Here is a 22,153-nt window from a genome sequence, read left to right on the forward strand (position 1 = left end):
TAGGGGTTCAGGGGGATTGATTGATTACAGCAAAAGATTTTCCCTGTGAAGCTGGTTGCTTCCTGTTTTCCTTTTCTGTGATTTCACTTTTATGTCTCTAGGTCACTACTCTGTCCTTCTCAGCAGCCCCGTATTCAGAGGGTGGGGCTTGCTGGCCTTCCAATTTCAAGACAATGTTGTGTGGTACAGTGTGCCTTGCACACCCAGTGGCTGCAGACCACCTGCCCATAGCATCTGGCTGGGTCTTAACTTATCCTAAGGCTCCCAGTGCTTTAAAGGAGCAGATGTCGCTCTTAATTACATGAGTTAACAGAACATAGCTAATTCTAAAATTTTCAGATTTATGGACAACACAAAAATGTTCAATAAATATTAATTTATTTATATAGTCTTACTGCCCTTAAACTTATGATAAGTTCTTTTCTTTCTTTTTAGGCAGTGCTGGGGATCAAATGTAGGGCCTCAGACATGCTAGGCAAGTGCTGTACCACCAAGCTACATCCCATACTGAACTTTAATTTTAATTATGCGATTCAAAATCAAAATGATCAAAAAAGGACTGCAAATGACTGCAAATGCAGCTTTAACACATCCTCCTAAACACTACAAAATTGCATTATTGACGCATCTTTCATTCCACAATTTCTGTGCCATTACTGGCCTTTTCCTTCATCCTTTACTCTCTAGCTTCTCTAGCCCATGTCAGGAGCTGGGAGGGAGAGTCATTCTTATTTCCACACTGTTTTCATGGAAAAAATTCTTCAGGATGTCCTGGGAGATTTTGGCTTCCTATGTTTTTCTAGAAAACTACTGAGAACATACTTAGCTGATGCAATGAGCTGAGCACTATGAGCGCCATCATCAAAATCTATCTGGACAATGAGGATTTTACATCTGTCTTCATTAAGCTACTTCTGAAAGAAAAAGAGAATCACCCAAGTGAGTCCTCTGTCCTAAAACATTTGCAGCTACAGCTCAGGAGGCTAAGGTAGGAGGGTCATCAATTCTAGGCTAGCCTCAGCAACACAGTGAGACCCTATCTCAGAATTAATAATAATAAAAATTAGGGCTGGGGATGTGGCTCAGTGGTAGAGCAGCCCTGGGTTCAATTCCCAGCACAAGCAAAAAAACAAAAACAAAAACAAAAACAACAACAACAAAAAACATGGATCATAACAGTCCACAAAGTGAAGGGAAACACAGGCCATGCAGAACCCAGCATCCAGGTGGGGTCTCCCTCCACATGCTGAGGATGCATTCCACTGGAGAAGAAAAGGGCCACACAGTACTCAGGAGACAGACGGACACAGCTCTCTTAAAACTGGGGCCAGAGGGGCATACGAGGAGGCTGAGCAATGAGCCTCCATAGTATTCAGAGTTTATTACAAGTGGTTACCACACCCTGGCATGCGATACCATGTTCCCAGGGCAGGGGCCAAGGGTGATGGGCAGGCAGGGCACCTCATCGGACTTCCTTGAGGAATGAGTACTCAGTGTCAAACTGCTGCAGTGACAGGATCACAGGCTTAGGGGCCAAGCCCTTCACCTCTGCCCCTAGAGCTTTGCAGTCACAGTTCGTCAGCAGTCTGGAGAAGGTGGTGACCTGCAACATGGGCACACAAGCCATCAGCCAGATTCAAGCAAGGGCGCAGAGAACTGGTCAGAACTCAGGGCCAGTGGGCACTCAGACATAAAGAAGCCCAACCCAGAGCAGCTTTTACATACAAAGAGTGGCCGAGGCAAACAGAACCTCAGGGTCAACAGATGTCAGAGAGAAGACTTGCCCTGACCCAAAGCTGCCTTGGTCTCCTTCTGAGATGCCAATATTTCTCTTTCTGCTTTTTTCCCTACCTGAGAGCCTTCTGATCCTTTAGGACTAGCACAATGCCATTTCTTCTTGTAATCTGGCTTCCTGCTATCAGATGGAGTTAGCCACTGGCAATGCTCCCTCCCCTCAGTAGTTCTCAATTCTCTGCTATGGACCATACTCCACAGTGCAAACCCAGTCGTTTTAGGCACATAGGACCTCAGCTCTTCAGAACTCTTCTTCTTCTTCTTCTTCTTCTTTTTTTTTTTTTTTGGCCCCAGGGATTGAATGCAAGGGTGTTTAATCACTGAGTGACATCCTTAGTCCTTTTTTTTTATTTTGAGACAGGATCTTGCTAAGGGCCTCTACAAGTTGCTGAGGCTGGCTTTGAACTTGAGATCCTCCTGCCTCAGTCTCCCAAGCCACTGAGATCATGGGGATGTATTATTGCACCTGGCTCCAGACCCTTTCTCTGACCCTGTCATTACTGACAAGCTTCCAATTCCTACATCCAACTTACACAGCAGACATCCAAACCTATCCCAAACAGATGTCACCACTGGCTCCCAAACCCATTGCTCCTCCCTGGATTCTCATGGTGACTGCACAAAGCTGCAATGAGTTCAGGAAGGCTGTCCTCTTCCTCTGCCTCCCTTCCATGGAGTCAGTGATTAGCCCAGCCATGCTGTCTGCTAACCATTTGCAGTTTGCACCATGACAGCAGCCTCCTGACTGGTATATCCTCTCAATGTCAGTCTCTTGTGCCACTGTTTTCCCATCACCTGGGCAGTGGGGTGTATCCACCATGTACACTTTCCTTCATAGCTCCTCTCTGCACAAGCAAGACCAAGCTTAAGGCTGCAAGGCCCTCCCCGTGTCTCTCCACCTATCCTATTCCCATGACCCAGCACTCATGAAGCCTGAACTTCATGCACTGTCAGCAGTCCCTTCCTGGTTTCCTGCACAGATGCAGATTCAGACTCAATATCTGTGCCCCACGGAGCCCTCTGCCTTTGATGCCTGCCCAGGAAGCCCTCATGACCAGCCCAAGTTGCCTCTCTTAAGGAGAACTGGCTGTTGGATATGGAAAATTAAAAACACCAAAATAGTGCAGCCTGGGAGAAGGGAATAAAAAAGAAAGCCATACATTGATAGCATTGATCCTTCCCCTGGAAGAATCTTTGCTGATGACAAGACCAGCCCTTGGGAGGAAATACCCATCCAAGCCTAGACTGGCAGTCTCTGGGAAGAAGCCAAAGCATTTACCCTTCCCCAAATAAGTCCTTTCTCAGTGATAGTACAATGAGACCGTGGAGGGAAAGAGATGAATACTGACCATGACACTAGACCCTCCATCTGGTCCTCTGACCGCTGACCCCAGACCCTCCATTAGACACACTCTGTAATAATTAGGTTACCTCTCAGTATAACCTATACAAGTGCAAACTTCCCCTTTGGATGATGGCTTATTTTCCTTCAGCAGAGTGGATCCATCAGAGGCATCACCCCATTCCTACATGAAACTTCATTCCTGAATAAAGAGCTCAGCTGGTGTGTGAAGTTTGCAACCAGCCAGGTTCTTTTCTACTAACACCACCTATGAACCATGCCCCCACCTGGCTGCACAGCTTTCACTTATAACACTAAGGGCACCAGCTTGGGAGGCATCAGAGTCAATTACTGTTACACTACAAGCATGACAAGTAGGCCAATCACTTACACCTGGGGTCTGCTGGCACTCTGAGGAAGTGAACGTTATGCCCAGTTCTACTCTCAGAACAGAGCTCTGCTCATAAACAGGCAAGAGAAGCCTAACTGAACTTATCCTCCTTGATCCTAACATGAAGGGGACACATCCATTTCCCAGACTGAATGGTGCCTTAAACAGAGTGGAGACCTCCTGGCTCCTGGGTAAAAGAGGAAAGGGAAAGACTGTGGGGGCAGTCACCTCTGTAAAGATGGCATGGCACTCTGAGTCTGCATTGTGATGTTGGGCCTGGAGGAAATCTGCAAAGGAGTGATGCTGCTGCTTGTTCCAGTATTCCTGAGACAGTGTCTGTGCAGCAAATGAGCCCAGCATGGAGGTGCTCAGCCGCACCACAGCATCTGGTGTGGCACAGTCTAGCAGGATCAGCTTGGCCTCCCCAGATACTCTGTGATATAGCTCCTGTGTCAGGTCCCTGGGGCCCTGCCTCTCCATAGCCTGCAGCACCACAGAGGCACAGGCGTCAGAGTGGTAGCCGATGAAGATGTCAGCAGGGCTGTACTTGTGCCCAGCCAGGAACTGATGGGCCTTCATGTCAGCAAACTGCTCTGCCCACTGCATGAGCTCCTGCACGATGCTCTTCTGCCACCCCTGCAGCACTGAGCTGAGGTCCAGGTAGTGCTTCTCCAGCTGGTTAATAAGGGGCACGGGGAACTGCTCATACACCACATTTTTCTCCTCGATGACAATCAGGTGGAAGTCAGAGTGGACCCGACACTTGACGTGATGGGTGCCGAGTCCGAGGTCCACATACTTCTGGCCCCCGAGGTAGACGTACTACTGGTTGAGTGCATCGTACAGGCTCTCATAGAGGTGCTGCAGGTTCAGCAGCACCAGCATCTTGCCGGTCTCCATGCAGATCTTCACCCGGTTGATGTTTTTGCAGATCTGGGTGTACTCCTGGTCCAGGGGAAAACTGGAACCAAAGATGATCTCGGGCTGCTGGTCCTCACTGAAGAATAACTGCTGCAGGATCTGCAGGGCCATATAGTTTTTGGTCAGCACAAGCAAGTAGCGGGATTCAGCTCCTTCTACTCCCCCACTGCTGCCGTCTTCATATCCCTGAAAATGTTCTGCTTGATGAGTTCCAGGGTCCTGAGCTCTGTTACGTACCTGACCTCAGGTAAACTGGCCATGAAGATGTCCAAAGCAGGGATGTCATCTTTGCAACTGAAGTTCTGAAGGACTGCCTGTGCAATATCCTGTGGAGAAGGCTTCTTGTTAGATGCTCTGGCGGTGGCGAAGACCATCTTGATGAGGCTATAGTAGTCACGAAGCCCGAAGAATTCCTTGTTCTGCCTGCTGCACACTGTTTCATAGGCCTTGGCAAAAGGAGCGAAGTACCCTCGGACCCTGTCCTGCACCAGGCTGTCTGAAGAGCAGATCCCTCTGGCACTCTCTATGAGCTCCTTCTCACTGGGGCTGCCGCGGGACACAAAGATGCCCCGGTTCATCTTGGCAGGGTCGAGGGCCCAGATGGAAATACCGATGAAGCCGACTTTTTGGTGGGGGGGCAGGATCATCTTCAATGCACCCATATTCCAGCAGTGGGTGCAGAGCCTTCAGGGGCATTTTGGGGGAATCTTCTGCCAAGCCGACCTCATCCAACACAACCACAGACACGTACTGCTGCAGGTCTTTCCCCTGCTGGAAGCGAGCACACTGCTTGAAGGTGTCTATGATGCCCTGTGGGGTGCAGTGGGGGCTACACTGGAATGACACCAGGTGGACCTGCTTTAGGCTGCGGAAGAGAGTGGAGTGTGTGGCCTGGCCCTGCATGGCATCTGCCACTATGGTCTTGGCAAGAGATTTGGAGGTTCTGGGCTTTCCCACCAGGAAGAGGGGTATCTTCAGCTCAATGCAGATGATCATCATGAAGACGTTCTCCTTCAGAGTCAAGTTCCTGGCTATGGTTTTCCTCAGAGGCACCCCACTCAGGAAAAGATCCTGTGCGTGTGTGATCTTGTCCAGGATGACCCCGCTGTGGTCATATGGTTCTGGAAAATACCTGCAAATGGCTCTGCTGTAGGACTCCTTCTCCTTTAGGGAGGCGTGGTAACAGACACCCACAGCCATCACCAGGGACCAGAGGACGGGGTCTCTCCTGAAGTTATTTTTGCTGACACTGGTCTCACAGAGAAAGGTGTTCAGCTTCACCAACAGCATCTCGCTGCGGCCATGAAACCATGTGAACACCTTCACACAGCGCTCCACATCGCGGAGGCTGACGAAACTGCACTCAGTTTTAGTGTTCCTCATGAACCTCTGAGAGGCAGAGAGCACTTCCGTGATCACACGAATCTCCTCCTTGTTGATCCTGACGTGATCCACCAGTCTCTGCACAATCTGCTGGATGTAGAGTTTTTCAGCAGTGTCATTCTGTTGCCCAAAGTCCCACACCAGTGGAATCAGGCTCAGGGGCAGGGCATGGACATGGTATACCAGCTGCCTGAGGGGAATGGAGCCCAGCCTGTCTGCTGTCTCCTCTGCACTGACCCACCCTGTACCCCAAATCAGCTGACTCCAAACGGCAGACGGTCTCCTGAGAGTGCTTCCTGTAAGGGTTGCAGGCAGCTATGATGTGCAAGCCTGAGCCCTCCTCCAGTGGCTGGCCATCCACGGTCTGGTCACACAAGACTTCCTTAATACAGCTTGTGGCTTCTGTTGTGTTGGCTTCATCAAAGAACAAGATAGTGTCCAACTGGTGTTGGTTTTTATTATATAAGGCAGTTTTCTCAGCCTCCAAGACTTTGGAGTGGATCATGGCTGCAGTTGTTCCTCCATGAACCTTGACCAACTTCATGGTCTCAGCCTGGGCACCACAATGCCGCAGATCACTAAGGAATTTAATGAGCCTGGTTTTCTCACAGCCTGTTTCTCCCATGATGATAACTGGGATCCCACAGCAGAACCGCATCTCAATGGCCAGAATCTTGAGCATGTTGTCTGTTGTAAGCTCATATGTTTCATCAGGGTCCAGGGCCCAAGAAATTCCTAGTGGCTGGCAGAGTCTCAAGATTTTCTCATGTCTGGGAAGGTTATCAAAGTCAACACTGAAGGGCACACCTTGAAGCAACAGCCCTCTGTACAGTTCTTCTGTCATGACATCTTTCTTGATTATCTTCTCATTGAGATGGTTGATGGCGTCAATGCTTCCATTCTCATTGGGCCGGAGATGGAAGCCAATGAATGTCATGGTCTCGTGGTCACCATTGAAGAACACATATGGGTGAGGCTCTGACTCCCACCTCCTCCGGAGAGTGAAAGGGGCGAGCTCTTCTTCATCTTCACCATCCGTGGTGACCGTGTGCTTCCCAGGGCTCTGGTCAGAGGTATGAAGTGTTGGTGTGGCAAAGTCTCTTGCCATGAAGATCATGAAGGTGACCAAAAAGTTCTTGAAGTCCCGTAGTGCATCTTCAGTACATCCTGAATTGCAGAATGGAGAGGCCTCACAGTCCTTGAGCTGAGAGTTGAGGAATCAAGCAAAATTCCAGAGTTCTGACCAGGAGGGGTTGATGACCCCGCAGTATATGAGTAGGTGCTGGATGCATTCCCCTGGGGTACCTTCAACAGAGACTTCTTGATAGTGTAGTGTGTCTAGGTTTTCTTTTTGATGGAATCGTTTTAAATATTGGAAAGGTCTTTGGAAAGTGGCACTTTGGAACTCTCTCTCATCCATTCCAGGCTCTATGATGCTCCTCTCAGGGCTCAGCTCTGTGGCTATCACTTCACTGGGAGGTCTGCAGGTGACTTTGGGGAAGATATCAAGAAAACTGAACTGGGGGACATGTGGAGTCTGCAAAGGAGAGACATAAGTAGAAGTTAGAACTTGATTTCCTGGCAGACATCTTCCAAGTAGTATACCCTGTATGGGCCTTTATGAAAAAAAAATCACTTGAATGCATGTGACTTTCTGCAGTCTATTGTTCACAGAGGCTGGCATCTGCACTTTAGGGTACTACAAAAGCTCAACTATGTCAGCTGTATTATGAACCAGGAAGCCATTTCCAATCCTGCGGCTCCATCTCTCCATTAAGCACACAAGGTGTGTGACAATAGAACTCCAACCAGCTAATGGGTTTCTATGCATGAAGTGTCCCTGCCAAGTTCACTGGCAGTGAACATAAGAGACAGTGTCTGTCAACAGAGAAATGTCCCACACTCAGCATGGCTGGGACTCAACCCAGACACACAGCACCAATCTGAAAGATCCAGACAAATCCAAGATGCTGTCACTCAACACAAGAGCATTCTCATTCCAGACATCATTGAATTCTAAGTCCAATCATGCATTTCCCTTGACACTGTACATGCTGCTCCTCTAAGGCAAAAGTGGGAAACAACTAAGATGTGTCACTCCAAGCCACAGGCCACAGAATCAAAAGTGTACCATGACCACCTGCAAATGCCCTTGTGCATTCCTGCTTTGAAGACCTCCTTGACTGCACTAAATTTCTTTCTGTAATTTCAATGATATATAAATGGCACAGGTTCCAAAGCCACATTTTCCCACTTGTATCCATTAGGTATTGTAAAATGAGGAGTTTGAAAAGAAAGACCCAAGTTCCAGTCTGTACCTAAAGACAGAGAAGCATGGGTTTAAAAATACACAATTGCCAACCATCTCTCCCAACCCCCAGGACCCTCCTGTCTTGTTCCTTGAGAGAAGGGTACTGACCACAGGTAGGTGTAGAAAGAAGGGCCTCTTCACACAGGGCCCTTGGAATTACACCTTCTGTTGTGGCCATTTGGTTGCCATATAGGAACTTACTGAAGCAGTCACATCAAAGTGGAATATCATGGGCTTTTTCCCATACTGAGAATCCCAGAAAGACAGGAGGGAGCCCAGGATGCGGCCCTCATCCACCCGAGTGTCAGTCAACCGAACAATCTTTGAAGGGACCTTTTCACTGTTTAACTTCTTTTTCAGTTTTTCATGCAATCTCTTCACATAGAGAGATTTCCCTGTAATGTTAAAATAAGGAAATGAGATCCCAAGCCCATGGACCAAGAGGAAGAGAATCCAGAGAGATTAGAAATTATGTCTCAGGCAAGAGCAGTGGCACATGCGTGTAATCCCACCTACTTTGGAGGCTGTGGCAAGAGGATTGAAAGTTCCAGACCAGCGTCAGCAATTTACTGAGGCCCTAAACAACTTATTGAGACCATGTCTCAAAATAAAAAATAAAAAAGGTTGGGAATGTGGCTCAGTGGTAAGGCACCCCTGGGGCAAATCCAGCTTCAAAATAATAAAAACAGTTACTTCTCTGTGTAAAATTCAAAAGTGATGTAAGGGAATATCAGATTAGAGCACAACTCCATCATGAAGCCAGAGTCTCCAGCTGTCACCCACTCAGCATCTTGGCATCCTCCATGATGACAGCAGTGGAAGCGTAATAATGTAAAAGCAGAGGCAGGTCCTGGGTGGGTAGGGGAGGGCAGGTTTTGTCCTGACAGGGCACAATGATGCTCATGGGATGAAATCAACAGAATGGAAGTCACCACTTCTTTCCAAGGACACATGTCAGTGACTGAAGGGAGGGTGCGAAGCACTCTTTTCCTGAAGCCAGAGCAGCTGTGCCTCCTCTGCTCACACTAATGGGACCCAGAAAAGGTCAAGGGTTTACACAAGAAAAAAGTGACCTGAAGAGAAGTCCATCCAAGGAGGAGCTGGGCTCCAAGGAATGGCAACCTGGGTGGAAAGGGGGCCCCTTCTAGAGGAAGCACTGACTGCAGGGAGTCAGACCCTCCTGAGACTCACTTTCCCACCTGCAGAGAGGTGTCATTTGAGGTGCCCACTGCTGCAGAGGCAGGGGTCATTGGGAAGCCCTCAGAGACTGCCTGCCCACCCCAGTACTCTCATTACCAACTCTTGCTCTCTCCAAGGCCACGATCCCCCCACACATCCGTCTCTGAACACAGCTGCTGCGGACAGGGTCTGTGCTGTGACTTGGTAGTGACATGCCAAATAATTCCAGATGGCATGGGGTGGCTCCTGGGGGATGAGGTGGACTTTGTGCTGGCTGAAGGCTGAGGGCAGGTAGCAGCATTCCCTTGCTGCTTCACAGACCAGCACCAGCTGGTAGTCCTCCTGGGGATACTGTGTGCACAGGCTGCGGAAGAGGGCCTCTGCCTGGCAGGCCACCTCATAGCACAGCTGATCCGCTAACAGCAGGCTGTAGACCTTGTGCCCCTGGGAAACCGGGGCCAGGCATCGGTGCAGAAACAGGGCCACCTCCTCAAATGTGGTCCCCGGGGTACAGAGTAGCACCTCATTGAAGGGGGGCAGGGGCTGGCCTGGGGCCTGCATGTAGATGGCCAAGGTAGCCAACAACACCTCAGAGTGGCCAAATAAGACCAGGTTGGGTTGGCCAGCCTGCAGGCCCAAGGGGAGTGACCGTTCCACAGGAGGCCCACTCATCCTGGCCAGGCAAGCCAGACAATGGCCTAGGGCCTCCATGTCCAGGCAGCCAGGCAGAAAGACACTCATGCACTCCAGGGACTGTTCCATGGTGATCTCAGTGGATTGCAATGGAGGTAATTTTTCCATCACTGTCCTCACGTGGTGTCTGGGGGCCTCAATGAACCCCTCGGTGGCCCTTAAGATGTCAGCTGGGGTGCAGTTGTCTTTGATGAAGGATAGCATCATGAGGGCAGCTTCGCTGGGACTGTTTCCTAAGCTCAGTACTCAGGAGGACCAGCTGCTCGGCCATGTAGAATTGAGGTAGACGCTCCCTGCGCTTTCTGCTCACCAGCTCCTTCCAGTCTTCCAGGAAGTGCTCCATCTGCCTGCAGAGGGCTTCCAGGAGCCAGGTGACATCCCCACTCTCTGTCAACTGGCTTACTAACTCCAAGTGGAATTCCATGCAGATGGAGATGCCATTCCTGGGGCAGCAGTAGACCTTGGCAGTCCAGGTCCAGAACAGCATGTTTCCCGCAGAGTACAGGTTCAGGAAGGCTTGCATGAGCCGCTGCACATGGCAGAATAACTGCGAAAAACAGGGGCATGAGGCAGATGTCACAGTGAGCTAGTGAAGAAGGACGTGCCAATTTAGACACACACAGGTTCTAAGTCAAGGGGCTTGGGTTCACTCCTCCCACATGGTCACTGGGAAACACAAAAAGCCTAGGGAGAGGGAAGCCACCTTCAGGAAGAGATCAGGTGGCAGATAAGAATGCTGACTGTGGGCTGGACTGTGCTCAGTGGTAGAGCACTTGCCTAGTATGTGCCAGGACCTGGCTCTATGGCTGCACTGGAGGAAAAAATGTCAATTGTGAAGTACAAATAAACTGTAAGGAAAGAACCTATAACAGGATATATATATATATATATATATATATATATATATATATATATATATATAGAGAGAGAGAGAGAGAGAGAGAGAGAGAGAGATTTACAAAAACCAACAACCTGTGTCAACAATTATTTCAGGGTTTTGGGGGTTTTGTTTTGTTTGTTTGGTACTAGGGATTGAACTCAGGGTTTTCTACCATTGACCTATGTCCCCAGCCCTTTTATTTTAAGACAGAATCTCACTAGGTTGCTGAGGCTGGCCTCTAACTTGCAATCTTCCTGACTCCCTTCTGAGTCACTGGTGTTACAGGCATGTTCCACCACACCTGGCTTGATTACTTTAGTTTTGAAGAATAGTGCCCATTAGAATATTTTTTTTTTTTATTTTCTGAGAGCAAAGCAAGTATGACAAACTTGTCTTGCAACCACTTTTTATTTTTGTAATCTGAAAAAATCAAGGGGAAAAATCTCAGATACTTTATTTCCATCAGCTTTCTTTTTTTAAAATTTTTTATTGTTTGTTTTTCAAAACATTACATAGTTCTTGATATATCATATTTCACACTTTGATTCAAGTGGGTTATGAACTCCCATTTTTGCCCCATATACAGATTGCAGAATCACATTGGTTACACATCCACTGATTTACATATTGCCATACTAGTGTCTGTTGTATTCTACTGCCTTTCCTATCCTCTGCTATTCCCCCCTCCTCTCCCCTCCCCTCCCCTCTTCTCTCTCTACCCCATCTACTGTAATTCATTTCTCCCCCTTGTTTTTTTCCCTTACCCCTCACTTCCTCTTGTATGTAATTTTGTATAACCCTGAGGGTCTCCTTCCATTTCCATGCAGTTTCCCATCTCTCTCCCTTTCCCTCCCACCTCTCATCCCTGTTTAATGTTAATCTTCTTCTCATGTTCTTCCTCCCTACTCTGTTCTTGGTCACTCTCCTTATATCAAAGAATACATTTGTCATTTGTTTTTTAGGGATTGGCTAGCTTCACTTAGCATAATCTGCTCTAATGCCATCCATTTCCCTGCAAATTCTATGATTTTTGTCATTTTTTAATGCAGAGTAATACTCCATTGTGTATAAATGCCATATTTTTTTTAACCATTCGTCTATTGAAGGGCATGTAGGTTGGCTGCACAGTCTTGCTATTGTGAATTGTGCTGCTATGATCATGGATGTAGCAGTGTCCCTGTAGTATGCTCTTTTTAGGTCTTTAGGGAATAGACCGAGAAGGGGAATAACTGGGTCAAATGGTGGTTCCATTCCCAGCTTTCCAAGAAATCTCCATACTGCTTTCCAAATTGGCCGCACCAATTTGCAGTCCCACCAGCAATGTACAAGTGTACCCTTTTCCTCACATCCTCGCCAGCACTTGTTGTTGTTTGACTTCATAAAGGTTGCCAATCTTACTGGAGTGAGATTGTATATTAGGGTGGTTTTGATTTGCATTTCTCAGAGGCCCACCTGCGTGGTAGACATGTCACCCCAATTGGAGGAGGGGCAGAGCAGAGCCCCCGCCTGTGCCTGCAAGGTAAGCAGACCTGCGCCCATTAAAATCTTGAGGTGTTTGACTTTACCAATTTACAGAGTAAACAAAGATATTTGTGCTTCTTCTTAAGATCTATCTACTTGGTCACCTCCTGCTAAATGCAGCTGATTAACCACCAATGGTGACAGAACCTTCTGATGTTCTTAAGGAGGAGCTGATGCCTCCAGGGCCTGTCCCACCTCAGATGTGGCTCCAGGCAAGGTGCACCCTGCAGACCCACAAGCTCCACTCTCTGGAGCCACTCTGTCCACAGGAGGCCAACCCCTGCCCCTTCCCCTTTGCAGGAAGCAGGGCAGTGAGCATGCCCAGCCTGAGGCAACAGGGCACCTGCTCACCTCAGAAAACCTCTCTACTTCCATACTCTAGTGGTCTTTCTTGCCAGACATCAGCATCAGCTTGTTTAAAAGATCCTTCAGCTCTTCCAAAGTGTAAGAGCGCTCTGGCTCCAGTTCACTGTGACCCCCAGGGAGGATCAGGCTCAGGATGGCATCTGGGGAGATCTGGGAGGTACAACATGTTTAGAGGCCATTTTCTGGTGGCTGAAACCCTGACTCTGCAGCAGGCCAGTGCGTGCACCAACAGTGCACCTGGAATCTGGGAGGGCTCACCTTCTGGACACCTGTGGGTGCCCTGATCTCATAGATGCCTCTGCTGTTGATTGCTGTGGCCAGGGACAGGGACGAGAGCTCAATGGATCCATGGCTTTCCTTCACTGTCTTCAGCCACTCCAAGTTCCTGGCAGAATCTCGCTGTTGGAACAAAAGCAGAGAACATGGGCCAGGGTTCGAATGACTGTCTTCCTCCCTGTCCTCCTCCTGCCTCTGCCCTTGCTGGGCAAATTCCAGCCACTCTCCTCCAGGGCTCTGGGTGTAGCTGCTCATCCAGTGCCTGAGGCTGTCTCAGGTGCCTCTGACTGGTCCCTCAGGACCCTGCCTGGTCCCCAAGGACCCTGGCCACTCAGTATGGCTGTGCTGGTGGCTGGTTCCTAGCTGACACTTGGAGTGCATGTGGCCTGCACTTATGGATGATTGGGTGGATGGCCACAGGCCACACTCCCAAGTGGAATGCCACCATCCTGTTAGGTTCCCAGAACAAAGGCCCTCTCTCCTCAGAGAGCCCTAAAATCTTAATGTCCTGCCATGGTCCCTGAGCATGACCCGAAGAACTTGAAAAACTGCAACAGAACGTCAGCTTCTAGCAGAAAAACTAAACTGCAAACTGCTCTCTCTGTCCATCTCCCCACTCTCCAACCACACACAGGACTGTCCCAAGGCTGATGCAGGCTTCTGGAAATCTCTTCTCGTTGGGCGAGTTATGAGTGTACGTTTACTCAGATGCTCGTATAGGCAGTTTACTTAAGTGTTTTTTTTCTGATAAAAAAATCAATATTAATTGTGAAAAATACTCAAAAGTTACCAAACAAAAGAACAATTACTACCATTCAGAGAAAACTGCTGCACACCCTTTTGCACACTTCCTACCATGCTCTTTCCACACTTGTCCTGTAGGGTGGAGACTGCTCTTGACATGCAGTTCTGTAGCTCCGTTCCAACCCAAGACAAAGAAAGCATTTCCATATGTGAAGAAAAGCTGGTTTTAAACATCAATTTGAATGGCTGCCTACATGCCTCCATGCCCATGTGCCCTCAAAGCACAGCTGCTCCCCAGGGCTGCAAGACCTCCATGCCTTGGAACCAGGAACAAGACTCACCAATTTATGGGGCAGATGGGGGTCATTTTGCAGAGCCTTCCAGAGTTCTCTCAACTGTTCCATGAACTCTCTGAAGCCTGCCTTCTTGTCCAGCTTATACAGCAGGGATGCATAGCCCTGCACAGCATCATGGAAGCAGGCCACCCGGTCCACGTCAATGTCACTCTCTCCAGCTGAGATGGAGGCCAGGTCCACAAACACCTGGAGCTCCGTGATGCCTGGGGCAAAGAACAGGTCAGCACAGGACCACTCCAGGATTCTGCACAACTCTCACCTGGAGCACAATCCTTTGTGAGGCCATCAATAGACACTAAGTAAACACCTAGGATGTATGATACTTCCTGCCTTCAGTTAGGACACCAGGGCACCTTTTCTTTTGCAGCATATGATGACACCACTGACCAACATCTAACCTTTACCAAACAATGTCTCAGGCACTGTTCTAGGCTTGTGTGTAACTTATTTCCTTTAATCCACAAACATCATCACTTAAACAATTCAGATACAGTTGGTTGATAATATGTGGACAATTACTTATTTAAAAAACTGAGATAATTCTCCCAGGGTTAATTACTAATCAAAGAATGTACGTCAAAGCAGACTCAGGAGTACAAGGTGTAAGAAGCATGGCTCTGGATGAGAGCTGGAGGCAGCACAGCCTTAGTGGCAGCAGGAGGTGGTCTTCTAGGCCTCTGCCCCTGCTCCACCTCCTTGAACTTTCTTTCTTACCTCTCCTCCCCTGCCTCTATCTAGTCCACACAACCATGCAGGCTGCCTAGTGCTAGGATGGAAGAGAAATGCACATTTTCTACAATCTTAGAGCAGCAATGCCCCCCTGCCTGCGAGAGCTTACCTAGGCCTCTGGCAGAATGAGTTAGAAGGAGCAAAGGAAATCCAGATGCTTACGAACACAGATGGAGAGAGCAGCAAAGCAAACAGTTTTAACCAGAACCCTGAAAAGCCGTCCTGATGAAGACTCCACTGTGGGCCTGGAAGCAGACACTGTCCCCCACTTAAAGCACACACAGGAATGAGTCAGAGAGCCCTCAAGCTCAGGAACCCCACTTGGCAAACAACTGAAGTCAAGTCCCCCACCATACCTCCCAGGGCCTTTTGCAGCCAGCTGACCAGCTCCTTCTGCAGGGCCAGCTCCTCTAGACACTGGCAGCAGGGCTCACTGATGTCCTGCAGCAGCTTCTTAGCCCAGATATGCTGCGGGCTGATCTGGTCCAGTGTCTCAAGGAGGGTGGCCTCAAAGTCTTCAATCTGCAAGATGAAGCTCTGCTGTGGGCTGCACCAGAGACTACCCATGCCTGCCCCGCCTCCACATGCCTGGACCAGCAGCTGCTACAGCAACAGCATGACACACTCTTGCACCAAGGATAGCATGACCTCCACAGCCCTCCTTGCTGGGCAGCAGTAGCTACTGTCACTGGTACCCAAGGTCCTATGGGGAAGCTTACTTGGACTTTGAAACCTGCTCCTCACAATAGCCCTGCCAGGTCCATGCCGTTGGCTTCTCTGTTTCAGGAGTTACTCACAGATGTACTGAAGGGTTCAAGTTTAGGTATGGACACTTCCATACTCTGTGCTAAATTTTAAGCATTATCACACCTGTCTCTACTGAAAAATGGGCTACACGTGTCTTAGAAACTTGAGGCTAAGAAATAGGAAGAAGAGACTCAGGCCTGAGTTACAACAGGAACTAGGTACCATTTGGCATTTCCACCAGAACTAGGGAGAGGTACCTGGACAGCTGACAAAATATTTCCTTTTGTGCTTTTACAACCTAAAGAGATGAGATTCCTTTAGAAAAGGGATGGTTTCTCTATCCTGAATTTTGGGTTTTCATATAAACTCAAAAAAATTTACTAGCTAAGGAACAATCACACTGTCTCAAGCAAAGGTGAAAATTCCAGGGCTTGGAATATTCCAGGCTTAGTGCAGCCCAGATGAGAGCCCTTGAAGGGTGCTGCCATACTGACCTTCCCAGAAGCCCTGGGGCTTCCAAGGAGTCTGAAGTAGGCCCCTACCTCCCAGGGTCCCCAGCAAATAACTTCCAAAATTTATTAAAGTGTAAATAACACTGAAGTCACCGGTCAATCCAAAATTGTTTTTGACTTGCAAGATGACCTTGGCCGAGCTGATTCCTTGGTGCAGGCTATGGTACTTCTTGATCTGTTCAACATGCTCCAAGATCTAGCCCCTCTGGGCCTGGGGGTCTACTTTACATATGATCTGGAGGTCTAAAGTCAGGTCATTGTATTTATCTACAAAGTCCTCGAAGATGACATTGATTTCTCCAATGGTGACCTCTCCTGACTTCAGATCCTGATACAATTTCATGAACTTTTGGTAACAAGGCGAGTACAAGTACTCATAGGCCTTTGTAAGTGCATGGGGTTGCCTTTCAGATTCTCCCTGAGGATGGCTTAATGACTCTGCAGCTTCTTCCCAGAAGATCTGGAAGATGTGGCTGTCCATCAGCGAGTCAATCCTTGCAGCCATTTCCTGGACCTCACAGTCCAGGTTGTAGTGCATCATCTGCTTGCAGGCTGAGGATGCCGGCTGGCTCACCCTCATGGCTTCATTCAGTCTTTTGTGGTTCAGATCTTCTGAGTGTCTTGCTTCAATCTCTCCAAAATCCACTTGGGACACCGTAAGGAAACATGGAAGTTAAACTGCTAGTCATCTTATTTACTTTCCTGGAATTTCTAATCATTTATTTAAGAAAACTATTTCTTTAAGCGAGTATCATTGCTGGGATTTTTGTTTCAGTAAGAATTCATCCCTTGGGGCTGGGGATGTGGCTCAAGTGGTAGCACGTTCGCCTGGCATGCGTGCGGCCCGGGTTCGATTCTCAGCACCACGTACAAACAAAGATGTTGTGTCCGCCGATAACCAAAAAATAAATATTAAAAAAATTCTCTCTCTCTCTCTCTCTCTCTTTCTCTCTCTCTCTCCTCTCTCACTCTCTCTTTAAAAAAAAAAAAGAATTTATCCCTCCTCCCCTCCATCTTGCCTTGAGCTTGCTTATCAGTTTTAATAATTAAAAATAGACTGTAAGCTCTTGTATGGAGGGAACAGTTGGAAACACACATTTATCCCCCACCCCCAAATCCCACTCCAGTGACAGATTAGAAATCACTTTTGAAAGATCAGAATCAGCAGGAACGAGGAGAGTAGAAAAGGAGATTGATAGCAACACAAGCTGGGAAGTGGAAAGACAGCCACACCAGTGGCAAAAGACACTTGGGGCCTGAGAATACAGAACCTGAGGCCACAGCAGACATAAGCTCAGCTAGGCCTAGCACCCTAGACTGGGAGAGGCAGAGAGGGAACTGGAATTGGTTCCAAGTCTGTTTAAGAAGCAGTTGGTGAGAGTCCACCTCCACCATGGAGGCAGATAGGGGCTTCTCTCTACCTGGCAAGGGGCAGGAAGGACCACCTACAGGGCTCTCAGGCCTGGAGGCTACTTCTAAACACACACCTGTCTTGGGCAGCTCGAGAGGACAGGGATTATTCAATCTAAGGACTAAGAGGACAAAGCACAATGAACCAATTTAGGAGAATGCCCTAGAGCTCTAAGACTAAATCTCAGGCTGAGACCTGTCAGTGCCCCATACTAGAGATGGAAAAGAGACCCAAGGCCAGGCACAGATTAATGTCAACCTCAGAACACCAGGGTCACACAGCTCTCAAGAGCATCCAGAGAAGGACAACAAGCTCCATACAGAGAATCAGTAGTGAGGCTGCATCTGATGTCCCAATGCAGCACTAAGGCAGCACTCTGAAGGAAACTCTGCCCCTGGACCAATGATCAACCTACAGCAGGGGCACAGTTCTGTATCTGGCCTCCTATGTCCCTGTCCCAGCAAGCATTAGATGCCACTCTCTGTCAAACAGGAGTCAAGCACAGGCCAGAGCCAAGGAAACCTGGGAGACAAGGGAAGATTGAGGGCCACCTCCTGGCTAGGGAAAATAAGCCGTCTGTCCTGGAAGATGCTTCAGAGACATCCACTCAGATAGCTGGTACAGTTTTGGGTTGAATTTGAAATAAACACAATGAAAATGGGAAAAAGAAAGTACCAAGGCACGAAATGCAATTCCACCAGCTACAGAAACTTTGTGCCAGAACCATGGAGTGGCCATGGTCCACCACACGGCTCGCCTGTGAATCCTATGTTCACACCATGGCGAAGGCCCTACCCTGAAGAAGGTACCAGTAACTCAGGACACCACTGGGAGTGACAGAGCAGCAAGGAGCCTCATGTTCAGGGCACAGACTGGAGAAAGATCTACACCTCCCCTCCTTGGGAAGCCAGCATAGGACACTGACACTGGGAAATCAGGGACATCAATGGGTGTGGAGGCACACAAACAAGAATGTACAAGGGGAAGGTGTTTCCCCACGCAAACACATTGAAAACTGGGTCAAGAATGTTTTTTAAAAGCTTCTCCCTGAAAAATAAGGCCCCACTATTTGTGGCCTGCTTGGTCCCTGTGACAGCTCTCAAGGGTGTCCAGCGTGACTGCGGGAGCAGTACCTTGGATGAGGTGCTTCACCTTCCCACACAGCCTCAGGAGGCTGTCCACCTGTCTCTTCTCTCTCTTCAGAAACACGACTTCATCCATCCTCCAGTTCAGTGTCTCTTCCATGTCACAATTTTTCTCTTGGAATGAAGAACTTTCTGTCTCTGGAAAACAATGACAATGTCAGCCAAAAGAAACAAATTTCACTGCATCCCTTTCTCTCTCTGGGAGTGCCCCACAGTCACCACCAGAAGGACTAAGAAGGCCTCCACTTGGTGGCATAGAGGAGGACAGCCAGCACACATGTGAACACAGTCTTCTTACCAGCCTTGCCACAGCTCTCGTAACTGCCACAGGTCCAGAAACTGACTTTTGTGCTTCAGTATTAGCTCCAAACGTCTGACAAATATGGACCCATCCAGGATGTCACCAGCAACCTTCATGAAGACAGAGCTGGCAGCAGCCATCAACCTCTTGGCGTCCTCTGTGATGTTGGCTAACAGCTTCTCCTCCGTTCCTAATCAGGTAAGGAGAGCGGTGAGTCCCTGCCCCTCTCACCTCTTTGCAGCTAGAACCTCACACCAGCCGCACGCCCACAGGGTGCCTGCAGCAGTCAGTGGTGTTTCCAGATGTGCTGATGCCCCACTCAGCTATACCTGTACCTGTGAGGTTAAAGTTTTACCCTAGTGCATGTCCTGACTGGAAGGAGGAGACCCTTCCAATGGACAGAATCAGCCAGGAGAACCACAGTGCTCAGGGTTGAAGGTCTGAGCCCACATTATAGTGAACATAGTTCTTGGACTACACATGATATCTTTTGAAATTCACCTGTCCTGAGAAACCCTGCAGTAGTACAGAAATAAACTGCAACAGGACAAGCTCACATCAGAGGCCACTCCATGGGTGCAGGGAAGCATCTGCACAGCACCCAGGAAAAAGGCAGATCCATGCTGCAGCTTCATGCTCTGCCTATCCTGTCTCCAGAATCAAAACCTGGAACATGAGCTTTTGGAGCAACTAGAGGGCAACATTTTAAAACATGACTATTTTAACTGCCAGATTATTTATCTCACAATAATATGAGGCTCTTGTATAGTATTATAAGAAGACCAAGTTTATCTTTACCATTAAAAACAAAAGTAGCAGGCGGCTGGGGTGTATATTGGTGGTAGTGTGCTAGGCTAACAAGCACGAGACCCTGGTTCATCCCCAGCATCACACACACCCACACACACATACACACACACACACACAGTGCAGCTGAGATGGCCTTCAGTGGGAGAACTGACCAACCCAAGAACATCCAGACAAGGGGGCTTTGCTCAGTGATAAAAGGAACAGAGCCATGAACCAGGAAAAGACAAGGAGGAGCCTTAACTGCGTGCTGCCAAGTATGCAGAGTGTAATACAGTGTACTCTTTCCCAGCAGGCTACTATGGCCCGTGCACACAGCAGCCACCTTCAGGACCACACACTACTCCTGCCTATGTCCTGGTGTAGAACAGAGCAGTTGGTTTGGCTGAGACAATCATTGGCCCTGGGTTTTTATTGCCATGCCCAGTGCTTTCCCACTACAGGATCTGAATCTAGCAATTTACACATAAACCTGCACCATCATTTCCAGGGTAATGCATGACACTTGGAAAGATGATGGCTGAAGAGTCACTTCATGTTTTGTTAGTTATCAATATTGGTCTCAAAATGTGAGCTTCACAGGGAGGCAAGCTGGGCTTGGACTTGATTTCTAATCATTTGTTATCTTGGAGACAGTAAGTCTTCAACACCCTGGGTAAGCAACGTGTCCTGGACACTTCTATTCTCTCATCTGGAAATCAAGGGGCTTGAGGACTTTCAGAGGGGCTGCTTCAAGTGTGTTTCCCCAGAAGCACATGTCCAGGAAGCATTCAGCAGACTCTGGCTCTGCTGTTAGTATTCTTAATTACATGAGATGCCTAGCACCTGCCTGGGCATCTCGGTCCGTCCTGCCTTTACCAAATCTCAGCACATGCAGGCTGAGGATCAGGTCAAGTATCTTGCCCTGTTCTGCTGCCTGAGGAAGGACAGCAACCCCAACCAGCCGTATACGCACTGTACAACTTGAAGAGCTGTTTCACATCTGGCCCTGTGAGCAGGTGTTCAAGAATCTCATCCAGGCCTTCCACAGCCTCTCTGTTGTTCCTGGGCCAGGACTTGGTGATCACAGCAGACATAAGGCTGCCAAATTTCTGCAAATCATGACAAGAGACTCCCTCTAGGACACTGGTCTGAGACTAAAAGAAAATAAATTGAAAGGAGAGGACTTTAGAAGATTTTACTGATTTGTTTTTTAATGACACAAGTTAGTACCCAATAGAATTTCAGAAATCTACTGAAGCTAGTTTTATAGTGCCTCAAAAAATAACAAAAAAAAAAAAAAAAAAACAGAAAAGAGGCTTGGGATATGCCCTGGTAAAGGGGGAGCTTAGCCTATTGGATTCCCTGGATTTCATCCCCAGTACTGCAAAAAGAAAAGAAAGAAAAAACATAAAATGCTCAAAATTTCCTAGAGTGATTCCGTTTCCTTGTGGTCTGGCTTCTTATGTGAGGTGCCAGAGATTTGAAGATGCTTGCACATGCATGAACACACCCCCACAACCCCAAGTCATACCCCATCTCAGCTCACTGCCAACAGCTGCATTTCTCTTAGACTTGCCTGTCATTAAAAATACCAAAAACAAGATGAGGAAAACTTTACTATATCATGTATTTTATATTCTGAGCTGTGATTCTCATAAAGACTACCCTCAAGCACCATAGACAATCCAATTCTCCTTCTGATGCTTCACTAAAAAACAAAATGCATTTCTTCTTTGGGTTCACAATTTTACAAAAAAAAAAATGTTCAGTAGTCAGAAAAAAACACAGGGTAAACTAACAACAGATACTTTTTTGACATGAAAGAACAGAAAAATCATTAACTAGCCACACATAAAAAGTTATGAAGCAGATTTATCCCAGGTATAAAAGAATGTTTTAAAATAAAAAAATCAGTTAATAAGCTGGGTGTGGTGGCACATGCCTTTAATCCCAGCAACTTGTGAGGCTGAGGCAGGAGGATCACAGGTTGGAGACCTGATTCAACAACTTACTGAGCTCTGTCTCAAAATGAAAAATACAAAGGGCTGGGATAAAGAGGTAAAGCACACATGGGTTTAATCCCCAGTACCACATACATCCAAAAAATGTTAACACATCCTTCCAGTAGAACAAAATAATAGCCATTTTAATACACACAGAATAAGTGTCAGACAAAACTCCAAGAACAACACAGGATGGCCAATTTCACCACTTTCACAGTCCCAGAGTTGCTATCCAGGGTAATTAAGTGGAAAAATGAAAAAAAAAAAAGGTATTGGGATTGAAAAGGAAGTACTGTCCTCGTAGGAAGATAACACAGTCATCTATATAGAAAACTCAAAGAAGACACACTCTCCCATGC

General features: G+C 47.9%; 1 pseudogene; it reads right to left on the reverse strand.

The window, feature by feature from the left end:
• Positions 1 to 761: 761 nt before the first annotated feature.
• Positions 762 to 22,153, reverse strand: part of LOC143387888 (E3 ubiquitin-protein ligase RNF213-like) — a 43,318-nt pseudogene continuing 21,926 nt past the window's right edge.

This window comes from Callospermophilus lateralis, unplaced genomic scaffold (genome assembly GCF_048772815.1).
Source record: "Callospermophilus lateralis isolate mCalLat2 unplaced genomic scaffold, mCalLat2.hap1 Scaffold_143, whole genome shotgun sequence".
Lineage (NCBI taxonomy): Eukaryota > Metazoa > Chordata > Mammalia > Rodentia > Sciuridae > Callospermophilus > Callospermophilus lateralis.